This window comes from Mustela nivalis (genome assembly GCF_964662115.1).
Source record: "Mustela nivalis genome assembly, chromosome: 19".
NCBI lineage: Eukaryota > Metazoa > Chordata > Mammalia > Carnivora > Mustelidae > Mustela > Mustela nivalis.
This window is the reverse complement of record NC_139038.1, coordinates 30,858,187-30,871,593: the sequence shown is the minus strand read 5'-3', so window position 1 is coordinate 30,871,593 and position 13,407 is coordinate 30,858,187.

Below are 13,407 nucleotides of genomic sequence, written 5' to 3'. Positions count from 1 at the left end.
CCTCGGTGGTTCCCCGACACCCCGTGCTCCCCCTCACCCGCCCCAGCTTTCTCTCCATACCCCTGTCTCCCCAGGGCTCAGCCCTGAAGTCAGAGAGGCCAGAGGCAAGGCGTACGCAGGTCTGGGTGTGAGTCCTCACTCTGTGCTTCCTGGCTAGGTGACCTTGGCCAGCCTCTTCGCTGTGCACCTGACATCTCCACCTGGAAAGTGGGATGCTACTCATGCTTGCGTGCAGTGCCCCCGGTGGACCGCAGCTCCTTGGAGAACCTCCCAGGGATCTCATCCCAGCAGAGTGGGAGCACAGGTCTCCTTCCGCACCAACCCCCCATCACCCGCGACTGGACTGCCAAGGTCCCATCCCCCGCAGGCTGGGTGCTGAGAATACGGCAGGGGTGAGGGGCAGCCAAGACAGCCCTGGGTTGGGCTCCAGCTCTGCTCTGCTGTGGCCAAATCCCTGCCCCTTTGTGGACCTCAGTTTCCACGTCTATGAAGTGAGGCATCCGGACACAGGCAGAGCTAAAGGAGCCCACGGGATGGTGGGAGCCCCAAGTCCCTTGACTTGGGCAGAGTTTCTAAGGATAATCGTATTCATGAGTCCTAGAAGGTGGGCCCAAGCAGTCCAGAGGGAGAAATTGGCAGGTGCAAAGGCTCAGGGGCAGGGGTTTGGGAGGAGGGAGAAGGAATGAGGCTAGTCTTCTGGAGCAGATCTCACAGCCTGCTACCCCTCGGTCAGACCCTGCCCACCCAGGCCATGGGGAGCAACTGGAGGGCTATGAACTCCTGTCGCCAAGTCCAGCTTCCGGAGGCAGAAGCCAAACCTTATCCATCTGTGACTTTCTTGCATCCAGCCATGGCATCATGGCAGGAAGATGGAGTCCATGAACAGATGACATGTCCTGGTCCTCTAAAAGGCCTCGCGTCTGACAAGCAGGCACCCACTGAAGCTGTCAGGCCCCTGTGTCACTGGCTATTGCTGCATAAACCAGCCTCCCGGAACAAGTGATGGCAAACGGGACACACTTACTACTGCTCACGAGTCTGTGGCTTGGCTAGGTGAGGCTTCTGGTCCGGGCAGGGCTGGGCTGATCTGGACTGGTGCACCCAGCGGGGGCTGGTCTGGGCTGCTAGGACGGTCCCTCTCTGCTCCGTGTGACCTCTCGTCGTCCAGCAGGAAGAAGCCAGGAGGTGGCACAGGGACGCTCTGTCACCTTGGTTGCTTCCTGTGGCCTAAAGCAGCCCGGGTTCTGGGAATGAGGGTGTAGACTTGGTAAGGAGAGGCACAGCCAAGGCACAGACACTTGGAAGGATGAAGAACTGGGGCTATTTCGTTCCATCAATGGGACACCTTCCAAGGCTTCCTGCTGCTTGGACCACAGCACCATTTATGACTCTCCGGGACCTCTTGGTCTCTGTGAACATGCACCTGCCTGAACAGGCCAGGTCAGAGCTCTGGGACTCAGGCTTTCTTCTCTTCAGTGATGCTCTTGCATGCAACCCCCAAGCTTCTGCCTTCCGTGTCATGCCGGGGCCACCGCCTGCCCGCAGCACCCAAGACTCAGCCCCCGTGGTTGAACCAATAGCCATCCATCCGGGCCCAGAAGCCCTGGGTTCTGGCGAGCTGGGCGCTGCCCGTTCCTCCCTGTGCAGCACCAGGGGAGTCTCCTAACCTCTCTGAACCTGAGGTTCCAGAAAATGAAGAAATGAAACCTACCTTCTGCATGGCTCACACTGAATGAGAGAAGTTGGAGATATTGTAAAAGCTCCATCAAGCACTGAAAATTTGCATTCTTGCTTCCTAGTACCAAAACAGTAATAATGACAATGGTCAGAGAAAGATCCAGCAGTCACACAGCCCCCATGATGGGTCAGGCACACTACTGAGCATTTTACACGCACCTCATTTGATGCTCCCAGCAGCTCCTTTGCTCAGAACCCTCCTGTGCTCCTGTCCCACTCTGAGTAGAAGCCAAACTCCCTCCACAAGTCCCTATGTGATCTAATATCCCCTAACCTCTGGCCTCACCTTTCTTCACTCCCTTACACTGCACCAGACACCCTTACCTCTTTCCTTGAACATGCTGCCTCAGGACCTTTGCACCCACTCTTACTTCTGCCTGGAATGCTCTTGCCATATCCAAATAGATAGCTCATTCACCCCTTTTAGCTTTCTGCTTCTCAGAAAGGCCTTCCCCTGACCATCCAAATAATAAAGCAACCTACACCTGGCACTTTCTAGCCTCCCTGCCAGTGTTATGTTATTCCATAACACTCAGCCACATCTGACGCCCTTCTTAATTATTAACATCGTTAATAATTGTGGCCTGTGTCTCCTCCTGCTAGACTGTGCGATCCTGAAGGGGAGAAGAGACTTGGTCTGGTTTTGTCACTGCTAAGACTTCGGAGCCAAGAAGAATGCATGGCATGTAGTAGGGGCTCGACCCATGTTTGCTGAGAATGAAGGCATCCAGGTCCCTATGATGTAAATGCCAGGGTAGCTCCTGCTTCCTGGCTGAGATCTCCGAGCTCAGGGACAGAAACGTGCTCCTGGCCATACACCAGGAGCCCTGATAGGACTCTAACCCGAAGCTCACAGATTCTTGGCTTTGAACTTCAGGACCAGGACTCGTGTCCCAGCCCTGGCCTCAGATTGTCCTGGTCCTCTAGCCCGCCTCTGCTCCTGAATCTGCCAGATGGGGCAGACACAGGGTGGGCTTCTTTCTGGCGTCTCCGCTGGTGGCCCGTGACCGGGAGAACCACAGAGACCTGGAGTGGAGCCACAGGACACCAGGGGTCCCCCAAGTGGACAAAGGCCTTTCTGAGCAGCAAGCTAATGGCGACTGGGAATCCAAGGGACCGGACCAGCCCCAAGAGGACGGCATTCCTCACACCTCCAGGGGGGAGCGCCTTCCAGCTGGATTCGGGCTCCAGACCCTCCCTGACCCCCTGCTCTGGGCCCCTCTTGCTCGAGCCTAGGGTCCCAGGGGTGATTTGGACGTGGCTATGCGGGTGGGAGCTGGGGGACAAGACAAGATCCTTCACCCTGTTCAAGGGTGCCGTTTGCATCCGATTCCTTCCAATCTTGCTGGTGGGAGAAGGTGTTTCTCCATTTCTGCTCCCAAGCTCGTTCTGGATTTTGGTGAAATTCAGTCCCCACGGGGACGGAGGTCCCTATTTCCTTGCAGAACATCAGCGGGGGGCTGCTGTCAGCTCTAGAGGGGACCTCCACACGTGGTCCCTCCCGCCCCCTCCACTCCAGCCACGGTGGGTCGTATCTTTCTCAGACAGCAACCCTGCGATCTCCCGTCTTCTGGCCCCAGATGAAGTCGGGCCGCTCGATAGTCTCCCTTCCGTAGAGTCAGCTGCGCCTTAGAGCATACCCTACTCACAGGAGCTGAATCTGTCCCGTGGGCGTCCTGGGGTCCTCAGGATGGGGCAGGTGGTGGGACATGACAGTGCTGTCTTGGGATTCTTCCTGCCGTCATGCAAAGGGTTCGGATGCTTTGCTCACGCGGATGCCGCGGTGGCGGAGTCATTCTGACTCGGAAGCTCGTGTCCTCCTGTTTTGAGACCTTCCTTCTTCCCTTTGTTTTTCTCTGTTCCCACTCCGAGGAGTTGGATGTGGCCGCTTGTGGAATACTCCTCTGGCTTTCTTGTCTCCTTTCTCGTATTTTCAATCTCTTTGCCTTTCTGGGAGATTTCTGGAAGCTTCCGCTCTGGCGCTCATGTCCCAATGCTCCTTTATAAAGCCCCGTGTTCTTTTCTTAGACACATGCAACGTCTTGTATTTCTCTGAGGGTCGCTTGCCGTCTTGGCGGTCCGAGCCCCCCCAGCACCGTGTGTTATCTAGGGAATACTCTTCCTCAGCCGAGTTGGGTCTCTTTTCGTTTTACAGGCCTGCCTTGCGTGTCCGGTGATCCTTGGTGATGAGTTCCTATTACAGCGCGGGAAGCTGAGAACAGGTTATGGAAGCCACGTGCCCGGAGGCAGGGCGTGTGGACCGGTGAGTCTCACCTGGGAGATGGGGCAGGGGCTGGATCCCAGACTTGGCGAGCAAACTGTCTTCTCCCGGGCAGGTCGGTTTCTCTGAAGAGGACCCCCAGCCTCCTGCAGGGGGTGCGGTGGGACGGGGTCGGGTGGGGAGCAGGGCTGCCGGCTTGCAAGGACCAAACAGGGGCACGGGGAAGGGGGTGCCTTGCTGACAAGCGTGTGGCCTTTCCCTTCGCCCCCATGTGTCAGGCCTGACCCCGCCCTCAATTCAACCTGTCATCCTCAAGTTCAAGTCTTCCCCGCACAGTTTTTATTTAGATGGTATGTTTATTAAGGGTGTGGGGTGAGAGGCTGCTAGAGACGGGTGGGCTAAGGGCTCCCCAGATTATCCCGTGGCACCTCCATGAGGCCAGGTGCTGGGGTATAAAAATGAACCGGACAGGCTCTGCTGTCAAGGTTGAAGACCTACAAATTTCTCAGGACAGGCTCTGCTGTCAAGGTTGAAGACCTGCAAATTTCTCAGGACAGGCTCTGCTGTCAAGGTTGAAGACCTGCAAATTTCTCAGGACAGGCTCTGCTGTCAAGGTTGAAGACCTGCAAATTTCTCAGGACCTCTTGTGCGAAGGGTCTAGAATCTGGATCAGGGTTCTGTCCCTCAGGGAACAGTAGGCCACATCTAGGGACTTCTTTGGTGTCACAATGGGGGCCGCGGGCGGGTCGTTGTGGGTACTACTAGTGTCTAGTGGGGACAGGTCTGCTACGACACAGACGACAGCCCCCACAGCAAAAGGTGACCTACCCGTGAATGGCAGCAGTGCTGAAGTGGCATGTCCCTGCTCGGCCATGATCAAAGACCCCCTTTTTTTTTTTTTTTTAAGATTTTATTTATTTATTTGACAGAGAGGTCACAAGTAGGCAGAGAGGCAGGCAGAGAGAGAGAGCGGAGGAAGCAGGCTCCCCGCCAAGCAGAGAGCCCGATGTGGGGCTCGATCCCAGGACCCTGGGATCATGACCTGAGCTGAAGGCAGAGGCTTAACCCACTGAGCCACCCAGATGCCCCCAAAGACCCCTTCTTGCCTTCAAGGGCAGGGAGGGGAGAATTTCTAGATTCCTCCTAAACACCTGCTGTGTGCTCTCGCCGCAACCCTATGGCTTAGAGAGCCTCAGCCCATTTGCTGGATGGAGAATCAAAGGCTGAACCAGCCACAGGAGGATGTTGGTGGGGGCGGCTAGGGAGGGGGAGGAGACCAGCCAGGTGGCGGGGGTATGGGGCAATACCCCTGCTCTCGGCCTGGGTCGGGTGTGTGTGTTGTGGGGGGCCCGTGGTGCTTGCCTTCCTGCCCAGCCCCCGTCCCGCTCCCTCAGCCTCGGGGGCAGTGCAGAGCGGCCGCGGCTGCCAGGGTGTGAGCCAGCCCAGCCCCGCGGCCCTGCCTGACGTTGGTCCCCACCAAGCCATGTGACGCGACCAGGCCACAAGAAAGAGGTTTCAACAAGCGTTATCGGTTCCTGGAACTCCGACTCGGCGGCTTCCCCGAAGAAGACCGGCTGTGTGCGACGGTCCCTGCTGCCCCTTTCCTCCTCCGCTGTCCCCGCAACCGACCCCCCCCCCCCGCCTGTCTCAATCTGACTACCTGGAAACACCCCCACCCCACGCCCCACTCGGCCCGCATCCTCTGGCCGGGCCGGCCGCTCAGCGACATCCCCAGGAGCCCCAGGCACGGCCCCTCTGGAGCACCGCTCCGACAGCCCCTGGGGAGCTCGGGCTGGGCTGGACAAGCCTGCGACCCCCAGGGATCGAGAAACCCACCCCTCCTCCCTGCCCTGGCCCCTCTGACTCCAGCTCTTGGCAGCCAGGCTGGGCACAGATCCGCCTCAGTGTTCCTGACAGTAAATGGACACAAACCTCCCCCCCTTCCCATTTCTTCTGCCCACCAGACAGTGGCCCCTCAGAAGGCAGGCACCCCATTTCAGTTTTTTGTTGTTGTTGTTTTTGCTTTTGATTTGTCTTGCTGGCTTTGGAGATCCAGAGCGGGGGGGGGGGGGGCATTCTGGCAGGTGCACGGGGACCAGTCAGAAACCCCAGGGGTCATGGAGGCCGTTATCTCTGGGTAGCTGTGATGATTCTCCTGTAAGTCACTTCCTCAGTTCACAGAAAACCCCCCGCTGTAAATATAGACCCTGCCGCAAGGGGGCGGGGCGGTGGGGGCCAGAATGACGAGGTGGGGGCGGGGGAGGGGCTACGGACAGAATCCGAATCCTCTGAACTGAGCGGGAGCCCTGCGGGGAGGGGCTGATTTAACAGCAAAATGATGCTATGAGGTTGAACCGGGGGAAATGGCCAGGACTCCAGTCTCTCGGCGTGCAAAAACGGCGATTTCACGGGATTCCGCCTCACGGGCACCACCCGGGAGATTGTTTTAAGAATTGGACGAGAGGGCGCCTGGGTGGCTCAGTGGTTAAGCCGCTGCCTTCGGCTCAGGTCATGATCTCAGGGTCCTGGGATCGAGTCCCGCATCGGGCTCTCTGCTCAGCGGGGAGCCTGCTTCCTCCTCTCTCTCTCTCTCTGCCTGCCTCTCTGCCCACTTGTGATTTCTCTCTGTCAAATAAATAAATAAATAAATCTTTAAAAAAAAAAAAAAAGATATTTAAAGAATTGGACGAGATACCGTGAAATGCTTAGCACAGCGCCTGCATGGGGTCGGGGAGTGGGGGGGGGGGGCTCTGTGGGCCAGGCACCCAACTCTTGATTTCGGCTCAGGTCGCGATCTCAGGGTCGTGAGATCGAGCCCCCCAACGGGACCTGCCGTGGGTGTGGCGCCTGCTTGGGATTCTCTCCCTCTGTCTCTGCACACCCCCCCCCGCTCCTCTCTAAAAAAAAAATGAATAAATAAAAAGAAAAAAAGGAAATGCTAAGTAAAGAAGAGCCCTTAGGTTAAACTACCGTACCCACTTGACGTCTCCTCGCTGAAAACATACAATGGTTTGCTCCCATTCTCCCCCTTCAAACCCAGTAGCAACGTCCACCTCTTGAGCATGTGGCGTGTGCCCAGGGTGGGCGTCCGCATTCCGCATTGTCACCCATGCTCAGTGGCCCTCAGGACTCCCAGGTAAGCGCCGTGTGATGGCAGGGGGAGAGGGCGAAGCGTCCGTGCATCGAGGCAGGCTACGCTGTGCCCATGCTTCCTCTCCAGCTTGGACTCATCTGGGGCAACTGGTTCTTTTCACCCCCCTCGCAGGACTTCCCGTGAATGTCTTCCTTCTCACCTTCTCACCTTCTCCCCGTCTTCACCCAGGACTTGCTCGGGATCCCGACTGTGGCGGGATGGGCGCACTGTCTTTGCAAGAGGCAGGCTGTCTGGAATCAGGGAGGAGTCCAGGGAGATGGGCAGAAGGACGTAGCTAGGGGCGGGACCTCTGCGGCTCACCACTCAACAAGACCAGCCAACCAGTTGGCATGTGTATGCGCACGTGTGTGTGTGTGTGTGTGTGTGTGTGGTGTGCAGTTAGCAGTTTACAAAGTCACGGACCCAGCCTGGACGTGGATGCTTTGGTCTGGACTCATTCAGAACTCACTGACGTCAAATTTTGGTTTTGCCGCAGGTTAGCTGTGTGACCCTGGGCAAGTCATTTCCCTTTCTCAGGGCCTCAGCTCCCTCACCTGAGAAAGTAGGATAAGAGCGACCCTGCCCCCTAGGGCAGCAAGAAGGAGGAACTAAGAGGGCTTGCGTGCCACTGCCAGCAGCCCCCCGGCCCGCAGCAGGCACTTAGCATACGCTCCGGTGTGAGCCTGAGCCGGAATCCCAGAGTGTATCTGCCTCAGCGGGATCCCGGGAGGTTTGGCAGCTTGGTGTCCGAAGGAGCAGCAGGGGGACTGAGCCAGGGGTGAGGCGAGCCTGTCCCTCGGGAACTGGAGCCCCCATGTCACCACTGACGACTCCTCGGAGGAGGGCCAGCCTCCCCACCCGTCACAACAAAGCTCCCAGAGTCTCGGAGGTGCCTATGTTCACAGCTGTGGACCAGCGGCCCCTCCTGACCCTGCCCACGGCTTTCCCCCCACCCCCCGCCAGAGTCACATTCCCTCTCTGAACAGCAGCGTGCCCAGCCATGAACACGGAACACAACCTCAGCTGAGAGCAGCCGATAAAATGGGCTTCACAAGGTCCAGACTCGGCCCCTTAGCCAATCCCTGCTGCCTCGGTGTCCAGGTGGGTTCAATCACCCCTCCCTTGTCAGCCATGAGCTGGAAGGCTCCTCCTGAAACGCTAAGTGGAAAAAGTGGTTTACAATATGGATCATAAAGAATGCTATCCTTCTCTTAAGAAAAAAAAAAATGTAGGGGTGCCTGGGTGGCTCAGTGGGTTAAGCCGCTGCCTTCGGCTCAGGTCATGATCTCAGGGTCCTGGGATCGAGTCCCGCATCGGGCTCTCTGCTCAGCAGGGAGTCTGCTTCCCTCTCTCTCTCTCTGCCTGCCTCTCAGTCTACTTGTGATTTCTCTCTGTCAAATAAATAAATAAAATCTTAAAAAAAAAAAAAGAAAAAAATGTAATCTATAAAATCAGGAAAAATATATATATAATGTACTTAATACCCATATGTTATTGGTAGATTCTTTTACTAAATTTAGAAACATGTGGAAGTTAAGAAAGAAAGTGAACTGGTGTGGGGTGTTGCACTGGGTCAGGCTTGGAGGGGGGGCCAGTGGGTATATGGAAACTCTGTGCTTTCCACTCAATTTCTATGTGAACCTCAGCCTGCTCTAAAAATAGTCTGTTCAAAAAAAAAAAAAATGGGAAGGAAATTTTTTTTTTTTTTAATGTGGGATTTTTTTTTTTTTCTCCAAAGTTAAAAAAAGGTGAGTTTCACAACTGTGGACCGGGAGGTGTGGAAGTGTCTGCAGCCCACCTTTCCTGCGGGGCAGACGCCAGTGAGGGGGGGCGGGGATCACTCTGGGGCCCCAGATCCTGGCAAAACTGGTCTTGGCTCTAAGAGACAAGGACATTGTGGGTTCCATTTCTTCTGCTTACTCTTCACGCTAGCCAGACCCGATCCCGGACTCTGGCTGCTCTTCTGATCACGCGGGACTCTTTGGGTGGCAAGTGCCAGAAACCTAAGTCAGACAAGGGCAGGCCAAAATGGAAACGTGTGGTTTGTGGAACAGGTAAGCCCAGAGGTGGAGCTCAGGTGCGGCTGGAGGCAGGACTCACACAGTACATCAGCGCTCTGTCTCCTCTCCTTCTCTTCATGTCTGTTGACTTAATGGGCACAGTGGCTGCCAAGGGGTGCCAGGTTAGAGGAAAGAATTCCTGTTTGTTCCGGCAGAAGAGTCTCAGAAGGATCTCAGGTTGGTCCAACCTGGCTCCTGGGCTTACTAACTGAGGCATGGGGAGCTCTGATGGGCCAGGTCTGGTCCCATCCACCTGTGGCCAGCGCCGTGACTGACAGCCCCCTCAGGACCCCAGAGAACCAGCAGGGCGGTTCCCGGAGCAAAGCTCGGGCTCACAGTACACTGCAGGCGGACCCTATTTTCCAGCCTCTGATGCTATTATTTGCTGTCCCTTCCTGTCCTGATGCCTCACAGAGAAGAAGGAGGAGGCACTTTGAAGCCCCACAAACCTGGCCCTGAATCCTAACTCTGACCCAGCAGTCAGACTGTGTGACCTAGGCGGGCCACTTTCCCTCCACGGGCCTCAGTTTCCCTCCCACAGAGTGTGTCGAAGATTTCCATGAAGTGTGTAGGAGCCAGGGGCCTGGGGCAGAGGGAGGGTTCCAGGGGGAGACGGGCAGGGTGAGGACCTGGATACCTCTGGAGTCCCAGTCAGGAGAGGCCAGGCACATGGGCTGCATTTGGACCTCCACCCTAGCTGGGCAGATAAATCGCTACACTTCTTCGGGTCTTAGTTTCTGTATCTCCCAAAGATGGAGACAGCTGCATACTTTGGGGGCGGTTCTGTGAGCTGTGGGAAGTCACATAGGTCAGTGTGTGTATTCTGTTCCCCCTGCCTCAGATGTCTTTCCCCACTGAGCCCCCCCCCCCAGGTGAACCCCTTCCCACTCAGGCTTGAAGACTCTGATGACACCACCTCCAGGAAGCCTCCCCTGTCTGTCTCCCAACCTCCTCCCCATGATTTCTGGGGCCCAGGTGCAACTGTTCTCTGGGGGTCCTCCGCCCACCTTGCAGCCTCCTTCCTGTTAGGGCCTGAATCAGGAGACACTGAAACCCTCCCTAAGTCCTTCTCCTAAGTCCGGACCACTCACATTGGTCTCTTATCCTGGACCCCTTGCGCTCAGGAGGCGTGAATTAAAACGTTTGTGGGGTGAACGCCTGACCCCCACGCTTCCTGGGGGTCCCCCCACTCTGGCACAGGCCTCCAGCCCTGTCTCCGAGGTAGCGCAGCACCCACCAGGGTAAAGGAGCCCTTCGGGGAGGGATGAAGTCCGGGTGGCAGCTGGGACGCCCAGGCAGCTGATTTCTAAGAAACCAGCCGAGGAACAGGAAGGCTGGGGCAACGCTCGGGAGGCTTTTACTTTCAGTTTTCAGGGCTGGAGTGCAGAAGGTGCCCGGGGTCCTTGGTTGGGAGGGGAGGGTGTGGCAGGCAGGCTGGGCTTCCCAGGGCCGAAGGTCAAAGATAGCCACCGCCTCGAAGCCTGGAGAGGTCCCTTTAAGGGACCGCTGCCACCTTGCAGGGTCACGGATGCCTTTCCTTCATTTGTTCGTCACATGCCTTGAATTACTCATTTCTTGACCTACTCATTCACTCATTCACCCATCCAGCCGAGGGTCCTGCCTTTGATTCTTAGGCCCTTTCTGTTTTCTTTCCTTCTTGCTTTTTTCCCTTCTCCCCTCTCCCTTCCTTCCTCTCCCCTTCCCTTTGTGGCTCCGCAGTTGTCTTCCTCATTCTCTGGGCCTCTCTCTCTCCATCCCTGTCCTCCTCTCTCTAGCCCCGCCCCCAGATCTCTAGCCCCGCCCCATCTCTCTGGCACCTCCCCCTCTCCCTGACGCCTCCCCCTCTCCCTGGCCCCTCCCCGTCTCTGTCTCTCTCATTTCCTTTTATTTTGTCCTGTATTCCCCAAACTCCACCGTTCACCTAAGACAATGCTCGCCACGTTTTCTAAACAAATGCCCCATCACCAGACTTCTTAAAAATCTAAATACCGGGGCGCCTGGGTGGCTCAGTGGGTTAAAGCCTCTGCCTTCCACTGGGGTCATGATCCCGGGTCCTGGGATCGAGCCCCGCATTGGGCTCTCTGCTAGACAGGGAGCCTCCTTCCTCCTCTCTCTCTCTGCCTGCTTCTCCGCCTACTTGTGATCTCTGCCTGTCAAATAAATAAAATCTGTAAAAAAAAATCTAAATACCTACTTTAGTGTTGGGTTGGGTGATAACAGTCATCACATCTCATGTTTGATGTGACACATTTTTCTCCCCTAATGCACATTGAAATAGACACGTAAGAGAATTTTTGCCAGTCTTGTGCCCAACATATCCCGTGGGGGACCAGGGGCGCCAGGGCGGGCCCCCCCCCCCCGTACCTGGAGCATCCTTCACCTGCATACCCCCCTGATGCACCCTTCTCTCTCCATTGCTCCTCAGTTTAACCTGCCACACGTATGCACCATGAGACTGTTAGTACGTTTCTAGAGAACTTCGTTTCTACTAGGCATGCTCCTAAACACTTTACAGATATTAATGCATTTACTCCCCGAACAGTCCTGAGAGATAGCCATGATGATGATGGGGAAACCAAGGCACAGAGAGGCTAAGTAACTTGCTTGTATCACACAGCTAACCAGTACCCACCTTCCTTCCTGGCCTCACAGTCGAGAAGACAGATCAAACGTCTGGGCACCCTGGGCTTTAACGGAGGCAGGAATAAAAACCATGATGACCCGGCAGAATCGAGGAGGAATTGCGGGGGGAGGTGAGAACTGAGCTGGGCTTTGAAGGTTGAGTAGGAGTTTCCCAAGTGAAAAGGAAGCAAGGGAAACATCAGGACCTTCTCAGGTGGCTCAAAGGCCTAAGAAATGCTGAGAAATTGGGGAGGACGAAGCAGATGGGGAATGTGATGGGCACCATGTGGGACTAGAAATGTACTTTGGTGCCAGGTGGTGAGGGACCTCAAATCCCCTGCGAAAGGGGTCCTGCTTTAAGATCTAGCAGTTGGGAGCCAGTGGGGTGCTGTGAAATCATGTTACTTGGTTCACGTCCTGCCTGTACCACTTTGACCATCTGGGAGGTCGTGGACAAGGAGCTTAACCTCTTCTGGCCTCAGTTGCCTTGTCTGTCAAATGAGACAGTAATGGCACCTGCCTAGAAAGTGCTAGTTACGGGAGAGCTCAGAGGACTACTCACGGGCACTGGGAGCTCAGGGTGCTTGTGACCAAGGGTGGAAGGTGATCCCATCCACAGTGTGGGCAATCACGGCCACCTCCCTCCTGCAGAGGGAGCTGGTGCCCACATCTCTGGCCTCAGTTTCCCCATCTCGAATCCAGGACAGGGGAAGCCCGCTTGAAGGCTCAAGTGTGCCTCCCCCTGCCCCCACGCCCCTGCCCACCTGGCTGGACCCAAGGGAGGGAGTTTCACTTTGACTCACCTTCCAGGAACTGCAGCCCTTCCTGTCACCGGGCCAGCCCAGAGGACAGAGATGAGACAGCTGGCACCAAGGAGCCCGAGCCAGGCAGGCCGGGGTTTCACTTTCAGTGTCCTCTGACATGGAGCCATCTTGCCCTGCCAGCTCCAACCTCTTACTGATCTCGAGCTCTGTGCCAAATCATTTATGGCCATGGCTTTCATGCCTCTGGACCCTATGAGATCCCAGTGTTTACTCCATTTTACTAAGACTCAGAGTTCGGGAAAGCACTGCTTGCCCTGGACCACACAGCTGGCAGCCACGCAGGGCCGTGTTTCCCCCGGTGCGGGATGGGGGTCCCCGAGGCTCTCTGGGAATGATGATCTCCCGTGGGACGCAGGGACGTTGTTACAAAACTTGGAACCTTTCCCCACCCTGCCGTGAAAACAGTGAGTTCCTCTTTGCACCCTCTCAGGGATCTTTCCGCTAAAGTCCAGAGCGTCTGAGACGGGTGCTGGTGTGCAGTAAGCACCACTCTGAACCTCTCTGATGCTTGTCACTCCCGGTCTTCCCTCACCCCCTCCCTCCCAGCCAAACACAAAGGCAGAATGAGGCCCCAGCATACACCAGGAGCATAAACGTTGCTGGGATTGCACTACTTTTTTCCGGAGTAACCCCTTGCTGGCTTTCCTTTTGTGGTAATGATACACATCTCCTTAAAACTAAAGCTCGCTTAAGGCAACCAAGTGACTCGACTTGAGGCGATACTAATGGAATCACAGAACAGTTGGCACCTGGCTAGGTCTGGCCAAGATCAGAGCACTCTGGTGTTGGACAGCTTGGCCACCTCCGCCT